Below are 21,271 nucleotides of genomic sequence, written 5' to 3'. Positions count from 1 at the left end.
GGCCAGAGCCTGGGCCAGGGCTCCTTCACCCTGTTACCAACGAGGGCTTGAGAGCGCTGAAAAAATCCCCAGCAAGGGATCAGCAAAAACCAGATTTACTATTAAGTGACAGCACCACAAAGTTCCTTGGCAAGAGTCACTCTTCTCCTGGAGCCGTTGTGATGGTTGGTTGCCATGGAAACCTGCCCTGGCCCCTTGCTCAGGGCTGCTGTCACTGCCCAGAGCCAAAGGGGATCCCTTGCTTGGGGCTTGTGCCATGGCCACCTGCCCTGTGCCGCGCTGGCCGGTCAGGCGCCGCGGAACCAGCAGCAAACGCCAGGGCCAGGGCCAAAGGCCAGGTCAGCCAGACAGAAAGGGGCAGTGCTGGGCACTGTTTCCATGGCAGCCCTCACTGGGGGTGACACCTGGGTCACCTGTCCTGGCAGTTGCCATGGAAACCCGGCTCATTGGGAATACAAGGGTGGACAAAGATTTTAGTAGGGCCTGGCACAATGGGACAAAGGGGGGTGGTTTTAAACTAAAGGAAGGGAGGTTCAGATAAGAACAGATAAGGAGGAAATGTTTGATGATGAGGGTGGTGATACACCAGGACAGGTTCCCAGGGAGGTGGTCAATGCCCCATCCCTGGAAACATTCAAGTCCAGCTGGGACAGGGCTCTGAACAACCTGATCTGGTGAAAGATGTCCCTGCTCATGGCGGGGTTTGGATGAGATGAGCACTGCAGAGCTCTTCCCATCCAAACCATTCCAGGACTGCATGGGCAGAAGGGGCTGCTCAGTGCACTCCATCCACTGCCTTGACTCCTCATGGTCTCTGCTGGACCCCACATCCCACAGCCAAACCCAGCCCCTTCTCTGCCTTTCCTCCCCCTGCCCCAGGGGCTGGCACAGCCAGGGGGGCACAGGTGACCTTTGGGCTTTGCAGGGCTCAGGCACAAGGGCCGTGGCAGAGTCAGGGCTGAGGTCACACTCTGTGGGCTGGGGCAGAGCCCAGCCAGAAATGAGCCCTGAGGCAGCAGCTCTGCAGTGCTGGCCACCAGGCCGGCTTGCCAAGGGAGGCTTCTGGCCATGCCCTGCAAGCAGCTGCTGCTGCCAAGGCGCCTTTGGTGCCTCAGGCTCTCCCTGGCACAGCTCCCAGCACGGCACTCTGCCCTTGTGCCCGAGGCCTTCCCTGTGCTGGGGCTGGCCTGGGGCTTTTCCTGCAGCAGGACCTGCCCTGCTCCTGGCACAGGAAAGGCAGTTCCTGCTGGAGCAGGAGGCTCTGCCTGCAATGGGCTCAAACCACTCCCGCAAGGCCCTGTTTGCAAAGCCCCAGTGGGAAATGAAGGAGGGGCGTCACGCTGCTGTTGGGGTGAATAATCCTGAAACCAGCCTGACTCCTCCATCCCAAAGTTCCACATCCTCAGAAGGAGCTGAAGCTGTGGCAGGGCTGGAAAAATCCCCAGAGAAAGGAACAACCAAGTGACACCACTGAGAGCTCCTGCAGAGCTGCTGAGCTGGCCCAGCCTGGGCACATCTGACTGACAGGGCAGCGCTTCAGACTAGAAAAGCCCCATCCAAATTTTAATGGCAGTGTCTCCTGACATTTCCCTTCTTGGAGGCTGTGGAGATTCCTCCCTGCAGTGCGGACACCCCTCAAGGTCACTGCTCCAGGCTGAGCCAGAGATTTGCCCATGGTGGTTGGTCGGGGGGAGTGACATCAATCTCTGCTTAAGAACTGGTTTTTGTTTAATACAATTGCTTCAAAATTGCTTCCTGCTTCAGCCTGAGTGTCCCTGCAAGAACAGGGCATCTTTCAGGCACTTCCAGAAGCTCAGGGATCTCATTTCATGAGGAATCTGGGATGCAAATGGCCTTGTAAGAAGGACAAAAGCAGAAGCAATGGACTAGAAATAATTAGAACAAATTACCCTTCTGCCAGACAAAGTCCACCAAGTCATTCCCTGCATTTCTCCTTTTCAAATTCTTTCCTTCACCTACTCTCAGAGGTCCAGCCTGTTCTGGTGCTTATCATGAACTGACTGTGCTCTTGATTTATACCAGCTCTGGAGATGTAGAATCACCCAAACTGAACACAGAAACAAACTCCCTCTGTCCCATTTTCATGTTCTAGATCACTTTCCAGGTGTCCATGGAGATGTGGGAATGATTATCACACAACTCTCCATTTCTGGCTGCGGGCTCTGGAGATTCCTTCTCTGCATTCAGTCAGGCTTGTATTCCCTAACAAGTCCTGGTTCCACCTCCTGTTTCCCAAGGCTGGAACAGTCACAATGAAAACCTCACCGATGGCACAACTCCCCAGCTCACCAGGAAAAGAAAGGACAAGCTGTCAAGTTCTCCAAACTTTTGTCCTGCTCTGCTGCAAGAGTCCTGCTGCACACCCGCTGTGGAAAGCCAAGAGAAGCTGCAGGTGGTGGCACAACTTGTGACAGGAGCTCAACCTGGTTCTCCAGGAAAGGTTCTTGAGAAGAGCAAACAGGACTGTGGAGAAGATTCCTGGAAAACTGAATCAGCTTTCCAGAAGTGAAATGAAAATTGAAAGAAACAGTCCAAGATGTTTTCCTCTATTTATTTCTCTGCTCCCTTTCTCCATCTTGCACTACTTCTCCATCCCATTAATTCCAAATGCATCTCACCTCTAAGATCAGTGACTTAGCGAGTTCTAGACACTCTAAAGTACCATGAGCCACGCAGTTTGCCTTCCAGTATTCACTGGAAAGCAACGCTGGAGCCATAAGTGCAGGGCCAGGACCAGGGAATCCTTCAGCCAGGGAATGTGCCCCGATAGGGTTTGATCCTCAGCGGGGACCTCTGAGATACTTCTGACCTCGTGCAGGAGTCCAGAGTCTGGATCTGGGCTGAACAGGGCAAAATTCCCGTGTTTGGACAGACTCAGGGGCTGCCCCCGGGGAGGGGGGGGCTGGGCGCAGGGGCGAGCGGGCAACAGACAAACAGACACGGGGACAAACGGCCCCGGAGCTTCAGTTGCAGCGGCGGCAGCAGCAGCGGCGGCAGCAGCAGTGAAAGAAGCGACTTTATTTACTTTCTATTGCTTCTCCTCTCCCTCTCCCGCTGTCCCACACCCTCTCCCGCCTTCTCTTTCCCGCTGTCCCCTCCTCTTCCAGTCTCCCTCTCCCCTGCCGGGCTGGGCCATGCCCCCGGCCCGCCCCCGGCCCCGGGCGGGGCTGCCCCGCTCCCGTCCCAGCCCCCGTCCCCGTCCCCGTCCCCGTCCCTGCCCCCGGCCGTCCCGCCGGGGTCTCGCCTCCGCCCGGCTCTGGCAGTGCTGGCGGTGGCGCTGCTGGGCGGGCATCAGTGCCTGGGGCTGGGGCGGCATCGCCTCCCTCTGGCTCCGCCTGGCCCGAGCACGGCCCCGGCCCCGACGTGGGCTCCAGTCCCGGCCCCGGCCCCGGCTCCTCCCGGGCCCCGCGGAGGACACACGCGGCGCGGCCGCTGCCGCCGCCTCCGCTGCGGCTTCCCCGGCCCGAGCTCCGCCGCTTGGCAGCGCGGCCGCCGCCCCCGAGCCGCCGCTGTCCCGCTGCCGGGAGCGAACGCCTGGGGAGGGCCGGCCCGGGGCGGTCGGGGGGCGCTCGGGGGCCGCTCCTGGCCCCGGGCCGAGCGCTGACAGCCGCGTCCCGCCCGCAGGGAAGGCGCAGCAGGGCCTGCAGGAGCGGTACCGGCTGGGTTCGCTGCTGGGCAGCGGCGGCTTCGGCAGCGTCTTCGCGTCCACGCGGCGCTCGGACGGCGCCCCGGTGAGCGGCGGGGCCGGCGGCGGGCGGAGGAGGAGGGGGTGGAGGAGGAGGGGAAGGAGGGGGAGGAGGAGGAGGAGGAGGGGAAGGAGGGGGAGGAGTAGAGGGAGGGTGAGGAGGAGGGGAAGAAGGAGGAGGAGGAGGATGGGGCTGGGTCTGCGGCTGGGGCTGGGGCTGCGCAGGGCGGGTGGCAAACTAAGCCCGCTGCTGCTCTTGGCTTGCAGGTGGCCATCAAAAGGGTGCCAAGGAACCGCGTCCTGCACTGGGGCGAGCTGGTGAGTGAGCGGGGCCAGCGGCAGAAGCCGGGCCGTGCCGGGCGGGGATGAGCCGAGGCCCGGCAGGGTGGAAGCCACCAGGACACCTCGAGGGAGAGCAGGCGTGGGGCCAGCGCAGGGCACAGAGCATCTCGGGCTGGGTGAGGGGTTCCTGACCCCTGGCACGGCATCAGCCCCACTGACGGAATTGCGTTCCTCCCGCAGCCCGATGGCACCAGCGCACCCCTGGAGATCGTGCTGCTGGACAAGGTCTCCACTGGCTTCCCCGGTGTCATCCAGCTGCTGGAGTGGCTTGAGCTCCCCAACGACATTGATGGTGCTGGAGCGCCCAAAGCAGTCTCAGGACCTGCACAATTTCATTCGGGCACGGGGGTTCCTGTCCGAGGAGGTGGCGCGGGATCTGTTCCGCCAGGTGCTGGAGGCCGTGCAGCACTGCACCAGCTGTGGGGTCCTGCACAGGGACATCAAACCAGGGAACATCCTGGTTGACCTGGCCACTGGGCAGGCCAAATTAATCGACTTTGGCTGTGGCACCTACCTGCAAGACACAGCCTACACTCGCTTTGCAGGTAAGCCCACGCAGGGGTGTGCTCTCGGTCCTGGCATCTCATGGCCCAACATCTCACAGCCCAAGCTGGGTGTGGCAGCAGGGATTCTCCCTTTTGCTGCCCTTCATGGCACTGAGATTTCAGCTGAGTTGCGTTTGAGCAGGGCTGGGTGGGGAGCCAGCTTCCAGCCCTGCTGGCAGCCTTTGCCCACCACTCTGGGCAGGACTGAGGCTGGGGCTGGGGCAGCCAGCCCAACAAAAACACGGGTGGGTGGGGGTAGCAGAGAGGGGGGCCGTAAGCTGTGTCCCAGCCGGTTTGGTGTGCAGGTGACAAAGGGCTTGGACTGCTCCACTCACCTGGTTTGTTTTGGATTCATGATGTTTTTGGGCAGTGCAGGCAGGGAGGATGAAGGCATGGTTTTCCCAAGCACTGGGTGGGTTTTTCCTCCTCATGGTCGGGCCTTGCCAGGACTTCTGCTGCCCTCTTCCAACCCCAGTGGCTTCTTTTCCAACCCCGAGTCTGTACACAAGTCCCAGGTGCTGGCGAGAGGGCAGCGGGTCACCCCGTGTGCCACTGGGGCAGCCCCCACACATCCAGGGATGCTGGGGCCAGGCTCTGGGAGCAGCAGCATCCCCCTGATGAACCCCATCTGTATTCCACAGGAACACGGTCATACAGCCCCCCAGAAGGAACCAATTTCGATTTTACTACGGCAAGCCAGCTACCATCTGGTCCCTGGGCATCCTGCTGCACCAGATGGTCTGCGGGGAGCACCCTTTCAGGAGGGGCCGGAACATCAGCTGGGACCATCAGCTCTCGCTGCCAGGACGGCTCTCTCAAGGTGGATCCTCATCTCTGGCCACGGGGGCAATGCCAGTGCTGGGAGACAGCAGCAGCTCGTGAGCATCCTGCTCTGGCAGCTGCTGAGGAGGTGGCACATGTCCTGCTCTCCTGCTCTCCTCCAAAACAGGGAATTGATGGGGAAGTTTAGGCCCAGCTCTGAGCACATCCAGCATGGCCTGCGCACGGGAATAGTGGGGCAAAGCCAACAGGAGCCTTCTCCAGCTGACCGGCGGGTTCTGGTTTCTCTGCCCAGAGTGCCAAGATCTGATCAGGCGCTGTTTATCCATGCTGGACTCGGACAGGCCCTCGTTAGAAGAGCTGTTATGTGATCCCTGGCTGCAGGATATTCATCGGCCCTAGAAGAAGGGAGAGAGCCACAGGCACACTTTGATGCAAGGCCCTGGTAAGTTGCAGCTCCACACATGCCTTGGCAATCAGAAGCAAAGGAACCCAGACATTTTGTCCTGCCTGTGTCACTGCCCAGGGGTCATCAGATGGGAACATGCAGCCCTTGTGCTGGAGCTAAGCTGCTCTGCCCAGCACTGGTGGCCGCCATCTGAGCTGGTTTTGCTTGTCCTGGTTCCCTGACAGCTCTGGGCCCTGGGCAGAACCCAGACAGCCTGGGCTCACCCCCAGGGAAGGAGAAGGAGCCCCTGGAGAAGCTGTACCAGGTGGGGCCGCTGCTGCTGGGGACAGCGAGGACGACATCAAGGATGACAACCTCTTCCTCCACCTGGTCACCGGCAGCTGAGGATGATGGACTTCGATTCTGGCACCTTCTCCAAAGCCAGGCTCCACAGGGAATTAGCAGGTGAGTCCACACGCAGGGGGATGCTCCCAGATTTGGGCATTGCACAGCCTGGCCGGGAACCAAAGGTTCCCCCTTTGCTGGGGTGGATGCAGCTGATCCTTCAGTCGGCTGCCAGGCTGCTTTTGTCAGGGCTGGGGGGATGGGCTGGGGTGGTGATGAAATGGGAGAGGGCTCCTGGCCCTGCCAACAGCCCCAGCACCCATCGTGCCGCCGGGCTGGGGCTGGGTCTGGGGCTGGGGCAGCCAGCCCGACACAAACAAACCCCCATGGTGGGAGCAGAGGTGGGATTCCAGAACCTGTGCAGGGGCTGCTTTGCTTTGCAGGCAAGGAAGGGCTTTGGATGCTCCACTGCCCCTGTTTGCTTTGGGATCACCGTTATTTTGGGGGGCAGTGCAGGGGGGAAGGGAGAAAGCCTGGGCTTCCCTCACCTGTGGGTGGGTTTTTCCCTGGCATGCAGGGGTTGGGCCTTCCTCAAGTCCCTGACAGTAATATGATTTTTGACCTTTTTTCTTGTTCCCCTTTTTGTCTGTAATCTATTTTCAATAATTTGTTGTGTGTTTTTCTAGAGGAAGCATTCTAGCTGGGGTCCAGTCTGGATGAGGAAGTGCTTGGGAGCAGCTGTGGCGTGGATGGGCCGTGCCCTTGGAGAAGGATGAGGACATCGTTTGGGACCAGCTTTTCTTCCAGCGGGGGATGGCGTCAGGTGGGTCCCATCTGCTTGGCATGGTGGGATCAGAGCTTTGGGGAGATGGCAGTGAGCACAGGAGCATCCTGCTCTGGGCAGCTGCTGAGGGCTGGATGTGCCGTGGCTGGCTGCAGGCTGGGCACATGTCCTGCCCTCCTGCTCTGCTCCCAAAGGCAGCAGGGATGGGCAGCTCTATGCACAGCTCTGGGCACGGCCAGCATGGCCTGGGCACCGCGGGCGGCTGGGACAAGGGGACAGGAGCCTTCAGCTGACGGGCGCTTTCTGGTTTCTCTCCTTGCAGCCGGGCTCTGCGGGTGCTGAGGCTGCTCTGGGCTCTGCCAGGGCTCTGCTGGAGCTCAGCACCGGGCCGCAATCAGCCAAAGAAGAAATGGGGTGACCTGCAGCACAGACCTGCTGGAGCATTTCAGCAACACAGCTCAAGGTTGCAGAGTGTACGCCTCCCAGGGAAAACATGACACCACCCCAAAATAAACTTTTTCAATAGCTTCTGAAATGAAATCAATCTGGGATGACCCCAAATGACATTTTGCAGCTTGCTCAAGCTGTAGCTCAGCCCTTCTCTGAACAGTTCTGTCCCCCACCTGCCTTTTACTTCCCAACTGCTCCCTCTTTTCCCCCAGTGAGTTCCCAGCCCATGGCAGTCTCCATCACACTGTTGCCTTCCTTGATGCCCCTCACCACGAGGAAGGCCGAGCCCCAGGCTTAGGGACTCATCCTGTCACTGGCTGAGGAGCAGCAATGTCTCAGAGGTGCTGTGGGATTTTAGTGTCATTCAGAGCTGCTCTCCAGCCCTCAGCTCTCCTCACTGCTGAGTTCCCACTCCCTTTTCCTCATCCTTGCAGCAGGATGAGCTCTGTGAATCTCCTTGAGCCTCCCCACTCTTCCCAGCCCACGCACCTACCTCAGTTAGGGTGAAGCTGCAGCTTCTCTGTCTCCTCTGGCACACCAGTCCAGTCCCCTGTGCGGGGAGCCCCAGCCCCAGAGCACAGCACTCAGCAGTGCACTCCGGGCTGGAGCAGCTGCCCTGCAGCCCTGGCTTGGCTGTTTGTGGCAAGGGAATGCTCGCTGTTTGCAGCTGTCCCTGCAGGATGGCCCCAGGGCAGAGCCCAGCCAGGCTCCCACTGCAGCCCCTGAAGCTTGGGGCAGACAGTGGTTCCAGAGCTGAGGTTCACGGGGAGCACCCAGAGCTGTGGTTTGCAGTCAGTGTTGGCAAATGTTGTGTTCTCATCTCCTGCAGCCTGTGGGGAAATCAACCTGTGCTGCCAGGCCTGTGTGTGCCAGGCCTGTGTGTGCCAGGGGCTCTTGGATGTCTCTGTACCTATGGACAGAAGGCTCTGTGTGTGCCAGGGGCTCTTGGATGTCTCTGTATCCATGGACAGAAGGCTCTGCGTGTGCCAGGGACTCTTGGATGTCTCTGTACCCATGGACAGAAGGCTCTGTGTGTGCCAGGGGCTCTTGGATGTCTCTGTACCCATGGACAGAAGGCTCTGTGTGTGCCAGGGGCTCTTGGATGTCTCTGTATCCATGGACAGAAGGCTCTGTGTGTGCCAGGGGCTCTTGGATGTCTCTGTATCCATGGACAGAAGGCTCTGTGTGTGCCAGGGGCTCTTGGATGTCTCTGTACCCATGGACAGAAGGCCCTGTCTGTGCCAGGGTTTCCATAATGTCTCTGTGCCCATGGGTATGGAATAGCATGGGCCCTGAAAGTGTCAGTCCCGTTGCTTGCACGCTCCTTCCTTTGTATACAAGACGCATCCATGCACACCCCCATGTACAGATACATTAAAACGTCAGGGAGGGTACAGAGATTTCCCCCAGGGCTCTAACTTGGGCATAACTCACCTTTTAGCCAGTGGCCAGGGGATTTTTTTCCCATCTCTGTGTGAGAAGGTGTCCAGGAGCTGAAGGAGCAGCATTTAGAAGCAATTTCAGGATTTCTAGGCAGGAAGTGGTGCTGACAACCATCCACGTAACTCGCCGTATTCATCAGGATGTGCTGCTGGTTCTTTGGGAATATGGCCCAATGGAGACACGAGCCTTGGAAAAATCCCAGCGCTCTGTGGGTTTGTGCAAAGGGGGAGCAGCAGAAACACTTTGTCTCTGCTTTGGGGACACAAGGCCCAAGGAGCTGCGGTGGCAGAGGGTGACCTGGGCTGGTGGCAGGTGAAGTCCTGGTTCATGACATCCCAGGGTGGCACAGGACAAAGCTCCAAGCCCTCCCAACCCCACTGATGAAGTCTTTGTGATGCTGCGCATCCTATAGGAAAAGCTGCTGTCACACAATACACTGGGATTTGTAAGTTTCATTTTCAATACTTTAGGTCAAAGTTTCAAACTGCAATATTTTTGTACTCAAGACACAGTCGTGCACAATCCATCTCTCATCCTCCTGTTGCTTCAACTCCAATTAAAAAAAAAAATCTTAATATTGGAAACAAAACCCAAAGTCTTTAAAATGGATGCTGATGTCAGTCTGTAAGATGGATCCAGGCATGAGAACATGCACAAAGCAAATGAGTTCTCCCTTTAAAAAGATCAGTTACCTCTTAATCCAAAGTTCAAGAAGATTTCACTACACATTTGTTTCTTTTTTTTCTCTTTAATATTTTTCTCGGGTTTTTTTTTCTTTTTTTTTTTTCTTTTTCTTTTTAAGAAGATAACACATTCTGAAAAAGAAATGTTAAGCAAAATGAGATATATTTCTGATAAACAATGAAAATATTTACTCCTCTGTTTACTTTTCTCGGGATACCCTGATGTAAAAAATCTAGCAGATATGAGCAGAGGTGTCAGGTGTTTGCTTTGGACTAAGCTGGAGTTCAGCACTGCTGACATCCTGCTCCAGCCAAGAGTTGCAGAATTCTTTTGCACATCTCGAGCCATGTGTTTGCAGGCACAGCACCTGCAGTGCTGACACACCAGTGCACGTGAATAACTCTGTTACTCCCTCACAGAATTTGGGCTCTGCCCCAGAACGAGGTGCTCCAGCCCTTGGCTCCTGGTTCCCGTGGGGAGCAGCTCCCTTCCCTCTGGCTGAGCTGCTCAGGCAGAGCCCGGCAGCTCCTGGCCCTGCAGGGCTGAGGCTTTTCCCCGTGGCTGGGCACAGACGGATGGAGCAGCACTGCTGGACACGGGGGCACACAGAGGGACCAGCAGCAGCTGCCTTTGGCCACCTGAGGCTCCAAGGCCCAAACTCTGAGCAGACAGGGCTGGAAGAGACTCGCAGGCTCCCTGCTGGCTCTGCTGCCCCACTTGTGCCCACCTGGGAGCCCCCAGGGCCAGCAGGGACTTGAGATGGCAGCCCTGGGCTCCTGGAGCTTGTGCAAGGAACGGAGCTGGGGACTCCCTGTCCATGGGGAGCTTCCAGATGGAAAAGGCTGCTGTGCCCAGGCAGCTCCAAGGGCAGAGAAAGGAGGGTCTCGACCCCTGGATCCGTGCCAGTCCCACAGTCCTGGGCAGCAGCCACCGAGCCCTGGGGGAGCAGAGGGCACAGCAAGAGGGACAAAAGCAGGCAAGGTCAGAGACTGGAGAGAGCCAGACCCGGCAGCAGGAGCAGCTGCTCCATTGCACTCTTGGAGAAAGCTCTTGGCTGGTTCAAAGCGCTGAAAGGCGTGCAGGGCAGAGAGGAGGCCACCCCAAACACTGCTCCTGTTTCCACAGCCTCCCCTCTCCGTGTCCCAGACGGAATTGGATGGACTGCGTTCTTCTCCCTGAGTCATCCGGTTCAGCACGAGCAGCTGAGCACCAGGAGCTGAAGGAGCTGAAGCCTCAGGCCTCAAGAGCTGGGCCTGAGGAGACTTTGTGAGCAAATGAATGCTGCTAACATGGACCTGGCTGAATGCAGCAGATGGAATCATGGAATTGTTATGCGTATTTTAGATAATTCGTGCTTGTGAGAAATAGATGTATGAAAAATGTTATATTGGTAAGAAATATTCTGTAAGTTTTTTTAAGCACCCCACCAAGGACGGGAAGGTTGTTTCACAGTATTTCAAACCCGCAGCTGGCAGCAGGGAGAAAAGGACCTAATTTGCAAACGAATGGACGTGGCCAGCTCGGAGATGGGTGCTTTTCAGCACTGGTGGGTTCCTTTGTCTCCCTGGTGCTACACTGCAGCTCCTGGCATGTAGATGTTAGCAAAAAGGATTCTCTTTGAGAAAAGATCTAATACTCAGATCCTTTGGCATTCATCATTTTTCAAGTGTCTTATGTTACATTTTACATATTTGTCGTGGTTTGACATGGAAGTGAATTTTTTCAGGAAGTTGGGTCAAACCAATCAGTGGTCAGGTTTGGATATTGGCACACTATTTTGAATACTTCTGATGAAAAGCACCTACTTGGCTGCAGGCTCTTTACTGCCATGCTCTCAGCAGGGTGGCTGGCTGGAGGTTTGCTTTGTCCCTCATCAGCTTCAAGGAGAAACAATCTCACCACCACAGTGACTGCTCAATGTCCCAGTGCAGAATTTTTAAAACACGGGGCTTCTGTTCCCCTCCTATTCTCCAGCATTAGCCAAGGTATTTCAGAATGTTTGTACTGATTTGCTGAATCCCTCTGGACATTTAGAAAGTAAAACATTACTGAACTGCTTTGCTGGCTGCTTTTGTTTTATTGGTAGCTGCACATTTGAGCTGGTAAAACGGTTTGCTGTTGCTATTCCAAAATTTGTTCACTAACCTACCATGCTATTCTATATGCTAATCTTTTTGTTTCTCTCTTCATTCTCTTTCCCTCACGCATCTCCATTCTCGTCTTTTTCTCATTTTATGAGCCAATTCCCTTTCTCTAATTCCCTTTTTCTGCGTCAAATCCCATATATAACAAAGTGTCCGAGATTTTACTCTGCAAGTTGTTGTATGTAATAAACTTCTGTATATCTTATCCAGCTGAACACAATGGCACCACTTACACGCCCTAAGTGACATGTACATGTTTGGAACGCCCAACGAGAAACACAGAAACACGCTGTAAGTAGTTGAGAGTGAGATAACCAGAACCATCAGGGAGATACATCTGAATACCGAACTCCAGGAGCACGATCAATCGGACGGGTTCTGTTCAACTTGCCACAGTGAAGGAACTCCACATGAATAGGTGCAGCCCAGAAAAGAAGAAAGCGACTTTGCCTCAGGCAAGAAAAACCATATATAAATCACTTGGACAGAACAGTCGGGGTGAACATAGGGGACCCTATGCTGTAGTGGTCAAACCTGTGTCTCACCCAGCGCCAATCCTGGGCTCGGCACTGACCTTTTTTTGATAGTGGCTTTTCGTTGTTATTCTCTAAATTTATATTTGGACAATTTAATAAATTTTCTTTAATTAATAAATTGGAGCATTCATTTATAACAATCTTGAATCCATCTATAACATACCAAAATTCCTAAAGCTTAAATTTCTTACCCATGTGACATACTAAACTCCTCTCTACAATCTCTACAATCTATTTCACACTTTTGTGGTTTCTAGTTTACCTTGAGGCTTTGGAAGTTTTCTCCATGAATGAGGGTCAAAGTCAGTGCTCCCCTGGGGGTCAGGACACCCCAGAGCAGACAGAGAAATACTCCTGGTGTCCTGGGTTTCCACAACATCCCTTCCTCCTTTATTCATTATACACAATTCACAAAGTTCTATTGTGACATTTGGGTCTTGGCCAGTCCTTTTCTGTAGGGTATTCAGTGTCACAGTGAGCAGCCAAAGGTGACATATTAGCATTGTCAGCCTTATTTCACATTATCAATTTTTAATTCTATCTGAAAAAAAATGTATAATCATGTTCTATTTTTATATAACTGTTATTAATGATGATAATAATAATATTATATTTCACTTGCACAAATGAACCTGAGCTCAAGTTTTAACCTTCCTCTGTCCCTCCATGTGGGAGCATTCCAAAAGCAATTCTTCATTCTGTTGGTGCTGTTTCCAATGTGCCATTTACAAACTTCACCCACATATTCCCAAACCCACAATTCTTTTCCTTCTTCCACATGCAATTTTTTGGATGCATTTGAAGACATCCAGGGGTTCAGCATCTTTTAACAGAGTGCCCCACTGCTCACAGGGTGCTCTGACCTCAGCCCACTCCAGAGCCAGGGAACTCCAGGGAAGGGCTTCCCATCTGGGAATTGCTGATGGGACTGATTCCTCACATTTACATTTAAAAAGTGACATTTTGTTGTGATCTGGCCAGACTGTGCCAGTTTTGTTTCCCCAGTGGGCAGGGTCAGCACCAAAGACACAGACACCAACTGAAGGACTCAGTGTCATTGACTGTAGCTCAAAGCAGCAAAGAATCCCAAAAGGAGCAGCTCGGCAATGCACCCAGCCATCAGCACCAGAGATTGCAGCAGTGATTAAGAAAGATCCAGCAGCAGTTACCCTCAGGCTTTACCATGCCCCAGATCCACACAGCAGCTGGGGAAGTTGTCACAGCCAAGGGCTGCAGAGCCACTCCTGGACACTGGGAATTCCTGCAGGTGCCTCCAGCCACAGGTGAGGCTCCAGCCTCGCTGGGAGAGGGCCCAGCTCTGACAGTGCTGAATGAACAAACTGACAGCGCTGCTGGTGCGGGAACATCTGGTTTCATCCTCCTCCTGGGTTCCTCCCAAAGCCTGGCCAGGGCCCAAGAGGAACCAAGGGAGGTGACTTTGCCCATTCAGCCCCAGACAAGGCCAGATGTCAGATTTCATGGCCTTATCTGGCTTCTAAACACAGAAAGGTCAATCCATGTTTCACTAATGAGTGGATACATCTATCACAGCGCTAATGACCATGCACATTTCATTAGTGAGCAGATACAAAGATAACCTTTGGTTGGAAGGTTCATCCAGAGGCCACCTTTGGCTCAGGGCCTCACTCAGGGCTGTTGTCCAGGCCTTGGCACTTCAGGGACGTGGTTTAGTGCTGGGCTCGACATTGCTGGGTGAACGGCTGGACTGCATGAGCTCAGAGGTCTTTTCCAACAGAAAGGATTCTGTGATTCCATGATTCCATCTGCTGCATTCAGCCAGGTCCATGTTAGCAGCATTCATTTGCTCACAAAGTCTCCTCAGGCCCAGCTCTTGAGGCCTGAGGCTTCAGCTCCTTCAGCTCCTGGTGCTCAGCTGCTCGTGCTGAACCGGACGACTCAGGGAGAAGAACACAGTCCATCCAATTCCTTCTGGGACACGGGGAGGGAAGGCTGTGGAAACAGGAGCAGTGTTTGGGGTGGCCTCCTCTCTGCCCTGCACGCCTTTCAGCGCTTTGAACCAGCCAAGAGCTTTCTCCAAGAGTGCAATGGAGCAGCTGCTCCTGCTGCTGGGTCTGGCTCTCTCCAGTCTCTGACCTTGCCTGCTTTTGTCCCTCTTGCTGTGCCCTCTGCTCCCCCAGGGCTCGGTGGCTGCTGCCCAGGACTGTGGGACTGGCACAGATCCAGGGGTCGAGACCCTCCTTTCTCTGCCCTTGGAGCTGCCTGGGCACAGCAGCCTTTTCCATCTGGAAGCTCCCCATGGACAGGGAGTCCCCAGCTCCGTTCCTTGCACAAGCTCCAGGAGCCCAGGGCTGCCATCTCAAGTCCCTGCTGGCCCTGGGGGCTCCCAGGTGGGCACAAGTGGGGCAGCAGAGCCAGCAGGGAGCCTGCGAGTCTCTTCCAGCCCTGTCTGCTCAGAGTTTGGGCCTTGGAGCCTCAGGTGGCCAAAGGCAGCTGCTGCTGGTCCCTCTGTGTGCCCCCGTGTCCAGCAGTGCTGCTCCATCCGTCTGTGCCCAGCCACGGGGAAAAGCCTCAGCCCTGCAGGGCCAGGAGCTGCCGGGCTCTGCCTGAGCAGCTCAGCCAGAGGGAAGGGAGCTGCTCCCCACGGGAACCAGGAGCCAAGGGCTGGAGCACCTCGTTCTGGGGCAGAGCCCAAATTCTGTGAGGGAGTAACAGAGTTATTCACGTGCACTGGTGTGTCAGCACTGCAGGTGCTGTGCCTGCAAACACATGGCTCGAGATGTGCAAAAGAATTCTGCAACTCTTGGCTGGAGCAGGATGTCAGCAGTGCTGAACTCCAGCTTAGTCCAAAGCAAACACTTGACACCTCTGTTCATATCTGCTAGATTTTTTACATCGGGATATCCAGAGAAAAGCAAACAGAGGAGTAAATATTTTCATTGTTTATGAGAAATGCTTCTCATTTTGCTGAACATCTCTTTTTCAGGATGTGTTATCTTCTTAAAGAAAAAGGAAAAGAAAAATGAGAAAAATATGAAAAACAAGAAAAAAATTTGTAGTGAAAATCTTCTGTAACTTTGGATTAAGAGGTAACTGATCTTTTTAAAAGGAGAACTCATTTACTTTGTGCATGTTCTGATGGTCTGGATCCATCTTACGGACTGACCTCAGCATCCTTTTTTTAAAGACTGGGTTTTGTTTCCAATATTAAGATTTTTTTTTTAAATTGGAGTTGAAGCAATAGGAGGATGAGAGATGGATTGTGCACGACTGTGTCTTGAGGCCAAAAAAAATTGCAATTTGAAACCTGGACCTAAAGTATTGAAAATGAAACTTACAAATCCCAGTGCATTGTGTGACAGCAGCTTTTCCTATAGGATGTACAGCATCACAAAGACTTCACCAGTGGGGTTGGGAGGGCTTGGAGCTTTGTCCTGTGCCACCCTGGGATGTCATGAACCAGGACTTCACCTGCCACCAGCCCAGGTCACCCTCTGCCACCGCAGCTCCTTGGGCCTTGTGTCCCCAGAGCAGACACAAAGTGTTTCTGCTGCTCTCCCTTTGCACAAACCCACAGAGTGCTGGGATTTTTCCAAGGCTCGTGTCTCCATTGGGCCATATTCCCAAAGAACCAGCAGCACATCCTGATGAATACAGTGAGTTACGTGGATGGTTGTCAGCTCCACTTCCTGCCTAGAAATCCTGAAATTGCTTCTAAATGCTGCTCCTTCAGCTCCTGGACACCTTCTCACACAAAGATGGGAAAAAATCCCCTGGCCACCGGCTAAAAGGTAAGTTATGCCAAAGTTAGAGCCCTGGGGGAAATCTCTGTCCCTCCCTGACGTTTTAATGTATCTGTACATGGGGGTGTGCATGGATGCGTTTTGTATACAAAGGAAGGAGCGTGCAAGCAACGGGACTGACACTTTCAGGGCCCATGCTATTCCATACCCATGGGCACAGAGACATTATGGAAACCCTGGCACAGACAGGGCCTTCTGTCCATGGGTACAGAGACATCCAAGAGCCCCTGGCACACACAGAGCCTTCTGTCCATGGATACAGAGACATCCAAGAGCCCCTGGCACACACAGAGCCTTCTGTCCATGGGTACAGAGACATCCAAGAGCCCCTGGCACACACAGAGACTTCTGTCCATGGGTACAGAGACATCCAAGAGCCCCTGGCACACACAGAGCCTTCTGTCCATGGGTACAGAGACATCCAAGAGCCCCTGGGACGCACAGGCCTGGCACACACAGGCCTGGCAGCACAGGTGGCTTTCCCCACAGGCTGCAGGAGATGAGAACACAACATTTGCCAACACTGACTGCAAGCCACAGCTCTGGGTGCTCCCCGTGAACCTCAGCTCTGGGACCACTGTCTGTCCCAAGCTTCAGGGGCTGCAGTGGGAGCCTGGCTGGGCTCTGCCCTGGGGCCATCCTGCAGGGACAGCTGCAAACAGGGAGCATTCCCTTGCCACAAACAGCCAAGCCAGGGCTGCAGGGCAGCTGCTCCAGCCTGGACTGCACTGCTGAGTGCTGTGCTCTGGGGCTGGGGCTCCCCGCACAGGGGACTGGACTGGTGTGCCAGAGGAGACAGAGAAGCTGCAGCTTCACCCTAACTGAGGTGGGTGTGGGGGCAGGGACGAGTGGGGAGGCTCAAGGGGATTCACAGAGCTCATCCTGCTGCAAGGACAAGGAAAAGGGAGTGGGAACTCAGCAGTGAGGAGAGCTGAGGGCTGGAGAGCAGCTCTGAATGACACTAAAATCCCACTGGACCTCTGAGACATTGCTGCTCCTCAGCCCGTGACAGGATGAGTCCCTAAGCCTGGGGCTCAGCCTTCCTTGTGGTGAGGGGCATCAAGGAAGGCAACAGTGTGATGGAGACTGCCATGGGCTGGGAACTCACTGGGGGACAAGAGGGAGCAGTTGGGAAGTAAAAGGCAGGTGGGGGACAGAACTGTTCAGAGAAGGGTTGAGATACAGCTTGAGCAAGCTGCAAAATGTCATTTGGGATCATCCCAGATTGATTTCATTTCAGAAGCTATTGAAAAAGTTTATTTTGGGGTGGTGTCATGTTTTCCCTGGGAGGCGTACACTCTGCAACCTTGAGCTGTGTTGCTGAAATGCTCCAGCAGGTCTGTGCTGCAGGTCACCCCATTTCTTCTTTGGCTGATTGCGGCCCGGTGCTGAGCTCCAGCAGAGCCCTGGCAGAGCCCAGAGCAGCCTCAGCACCCGCAGAGCCCGGCTGCAAGGAGAGAAACCAGAAAGCGCCCGTCAGCTGAAGGCTCCTGTCCCCTTGTCCCAGCCGCCCGCGGTGCCCAGGCCATGCTGGCCGTGCCCAGAGCTGTGCCCAGAGCTGCCCATCCCTGCTGCCTTTGGGAGCAGAGCAGGAGGGCAGGACATGTGCCCAGCCTGCAGCCAGCCACGGCACATCCAGCCCTCAGCAGCTGCCCAGAGCAGGATGCTCCTGTGCTCGCTGCCATCTCCCCAAAGCTCTGATCCCACCATGCCAAGCAGACGGGACCCACCTGACGCCATCCCCCGCTGGAAGAAAAGCTGGTCCCAAACGATGTCCTCAGCCTTCTCCAAGGGCACGGCCCATCCACGCCACAGCTGCTCCCAAGCACTTCCTGATCCAGACTGGACCCCACCTGGAACGCTTCCTCTAGAAAAACACACAACAAATTACTGAAAATAGATTACAGACAAAAAGGGGAACAAGAAAAAAGGTCAAAAATCATATTACTGTCAGGGACTTGAGGAAGGCCCAACCCCTGCATGCCAGGGAAAAACCCACCCACAGGTAAGGGAAGCCCAGGCTTTCTCCCTTCCCCCCTGCACTGCCCCCCAAAATAACGGTGACCCCAAAGCAAACAGGGGCAGTGGAGCAGCCCAAGCCCTTCCTTGCCTGCAGAGCAAAGCAGCCCCTGCACAGGTTCTGGAGTCCCACCTCTGCTCCCACCATGGGGGTTTGTTTGTGTCGGGCTGGCTGCCCCAGCCCCAGCCCGGGGCACGGTGGGTGCTGGGGCTGTTGGCAGGGCTAGGAGCCCACTCCCATTTCATCACCACCCCAGCCCATCCCCCAGCCCTGCCAAAAGCAGCCTGGCAGCCGACTGAAGGATCAGCTGCATCCGCCCCAGCAAAGGGGGAACCTTTGGTTCCTGGCCAGGCTGTGCAATGCCCAAATCTGGGAGCATCCCCCTGCCTGTGGACTCACCTGCTAATTCCCTGTGGAGCCTGGCTTTGGAGAAGGTGCCAGAATCGAAGTCCATCATCCTCAGCTGCCGGTGGCCAGGTGGAGGAAGAGGTTGTCATCCTTGATGTCATCCTTGCTGTCCCCAGCAGCAGCAGCCCCACCTGGTACAGCTCCTCCAGGGGCTCCTTCTCCTTCCCTGGGGGTGAGCCCAGGCTGTCTGGGTTCTGTCCAGGGCCCCAGCTGTCAGGGAACCATGACAAGCAAAACCAGCTCAGATGGCAGCCACCAGTGCTGGGCAGAGCAGCTCAGCTCCAGCACAAGGGCTGCATGTTCCCATCTGATGACCCCTGGGCAGTGACACAGGCAGGACAAAATGTCTGGGTTCCTTTGCTTCTGATTGCCAAGGCATGTGTGGAGCTGCAACTTACCAGGGCCTTGCATCAAAGTGTGCCTGTGGCTCTCTCCCTTCTTCTAGGGCAGATGAATATCCTGCAGCCAGGGATCACATAACAGCTCTTCTAACGAGGGCCTGTCCGAGTGCAGCATGGATAAACACCGCCTGATCAGGTCTTGGCACTCTGGGCAGAGAAACCAGAACCCGCCGGTCAGCTGGAGAAGGCTCCTGTTGGCTTTGCCCCACTATTCCCATGCCCAGGCCATGCTGGATGTGCTCAGAGCTGGGCCTAAACTCCCCCATCAATTCCCTGTTTTGGAGGAGAGCAGGAGAGCGGGACATGTGCCACCTTCTCAGCAGCTGCCAGAGCAGGATGCTCACGAGCTGCTGCTGTCTCCCAGCACTGGCATTGCCCCCGTGGCCAGAGATGAGGATCCACCTTGAGAGAGCCGTTGTGGCAGTGAGAGCTGATGGTCCCAGCTGATGTTCTGGCTCCTCCTGAAAGGGTGCTCCCCGCAGACCATCTGGTGCAGCAGGATGCCCAGGGACCAGATGGTAGCTGGCTTGCCGTAGTAAAATCGAAAGTGGGTCCATTCTGGGGGCCTGTATGACCGTGTTCCTGTGGAATACAGATGGGGTTCATCAGGGGGATGCTGCTGCTCCCAGAGCCTGGCCCCAGCATCCCTGGGCGTGTGGGGGCTGCCCCAGTGGCACACGGGGTGACCGCTGCCCTCTCGCCAGCACCTGGGACTTGTGTACAGACTCGGGGTTGGAAAAGAAGCCACTGGGGTTGGAAGAGGGCAGCAGAAGTCCTGGCAAGGCCCGACCATGAGGAGGAAAAACCCACCCAGTGCTTGGGAAAACCATGCCTTCATCCTCCCTGCCTGCACTGCCCAAAAACATCATGAATCCAAAACAAACCAGGTGAGTGGAGCAGTCCAAGCCCTTTCGCACCTGCACACCAAACCAGCTGGGACACAGGTTACGGCCCCCCTCTCTGCTACCCCCACCCACCCGTGTTTTTGTTGGGCTGACTGCCCCAGCCCCAGCCCCAGTCTTGGGCAGAGTGGTGGGCAAAGGCTGCCAGCAGGGCTGGAAGCTGGCTCCCCACCCAGCCCTGCTCAAATGCAACTCAGCTGAAATCTCAGTGCCATGAAGGGCAGCAAAAGGAGAATCCCCGCTGCCACACCCATCTTGGGCTGTGAGATATTGGGCCATGAGATGCCAGGACCGAGAGCACACCCCTGCGTGGGCTCACCTGCAAAGCGAGTGTAGGCTGTGTCTTGCAGGTAGGTGCCACAGCCAAAGTCGATCAATTTGGCCTGCCCAGTGGCCAGGTCAACCAGGATGTTCCCTGGTTTGATGTCCCTGTGCAGGACTCCACAGCTGGTGCAGTGCTGCACAGCCTCCAGCACCTGGCGGAACAGATCCCGCGCCACCTCCTCGGACAGGAACCCCCGTGCCCGAATGAAATGGTGCAGGTCCTGAGAGTGCTCTGGGCGTTCCAGCACGATCAAGATGTCGTTGGGGAGCTCAAGCCACTCCAGCAGCTGGACAACACCGGGGAAGCCAGTGGAGACCTTCTCCAGCAGCACGATCTCCAGGGGTGCGCTGGTGCCGTCGGGCTGCGGGAGGAGCACGATGCCATCAGTGGGGCTGATGCCATGCCGGGGGTCAGGAACTCCTCACCCAGCCCGGGATGCCCTTCGCCCTGCGCTGGCCCCACGCCCGCTCTCCCTCGAGGTGTCCTGGTGGCTCCCACCCTGCCGGGCCTCGGCTCATCCCCGCCCGGCACGGCCCGGCTTCTGCCGCTGGCCCCGCTCACTCACCAGCTCGCCCCAGTGCCGGACGCGGTTCCTTGGCACCCTTTTGATGGCCACCTGCAAGCCAAGAGCAGCAGCAGGCTGAGCTCACCACCCACCCTGCGCAGCCCCAGCTCCATCGCCATCCTCCTCCCCCTTCTCCTCCTCCCCCTCCTCCTCCGCCCCCTCCTCCTCCTCTTCCCCCCCCCCTCCCGTCCTCCTCCCCCTCCCTCTACTCCTCCTCCTCCCGTTCTCCTCCTCCTCCTCCTCCTCTGCCCGCCGCCGGCCCCGCCGCTCACCGGGGCGCCGTCGGAGAGCCGCGTTGCCGCGAAGACGCTGCCGAAGCCGCCGCTGCCCAGCAGCGAACCCAGCCGGTACCGCTCCTCCAGGCCCTGCTGCGCCTTCCCTGCGGGCGGGACGCGGCTGTCAGCGCTCGGCCCGGGGCCAGGAGCGGCCCCCGAGCGCCCCCCGACCGCCCCGGGCCGGCCCTCCCCAGGCGTTCGCTCCCGGCAACGGGACAGCGGCGGCTCGGGGGCGGCGGCCGCGCCGCCGAGCGGCGGAGCTCGGGCCGGGGAAGCCGCAGCGGAGGCGGCGGCAGCGGCCGCGCCGCGTGTGTCCTCCGCGGGGCCCGGGAGGAGCCGGGGCCGGGGCCAGGCTCGGGCCAGGCGGAGCCAGAGCGAGGCGATGCCGCCCCAGCCCCAGGCAGCGATGCCCGCCCAGAAGCGCCACCGCCAGCACGGCCAGAGCC

General features: G+C 56.5%; 1 long non-coding RNA gene across 1 annotated transcript; it reads right to left on the bottom strand.

The window, feature by feature from the left end:
- Positions 1-18,365: 18,365 nt before the first annotated feature.
- LOC137463925 (uncharacterized) lies at positions 18,366-19,306 on the bottom strand. Its single transcript, XR_010994014.1, has 3 exons — positions 19,161-19,306; positions 18,756-18,905; positions 18,366-18,567 (listed from the first exon to the last, which is right to left on the bottom strand). It is a non-coding gene; the product is annotated as an uncharacterized lncRNA (long non-coding RNA).
- Positions 19,307-21,271: the final 1,965 nt, after the last annotated feature.

Source organism: Anomalospiza imberbis, chromosome 32 (genome assembly GCF_031753505.1).
Source record: "Anomalospiza imberbis isolate Cuckoo-Finch-1a 21T00152 chromosome 32, ASM3175350v1, whole genome shotgun sequence".
Classification (NCBI taxonomy): Eukaryota; Metazoa; Chordata; class Aves; order Passeriformes; family Viduidae; genus Anomalospiza; species Anomalospiza imberbis.
Note: the sequence above shows the minus strand (reverse complement) of the source record. Positions and strands in the feature narration are given on the sequence as shown.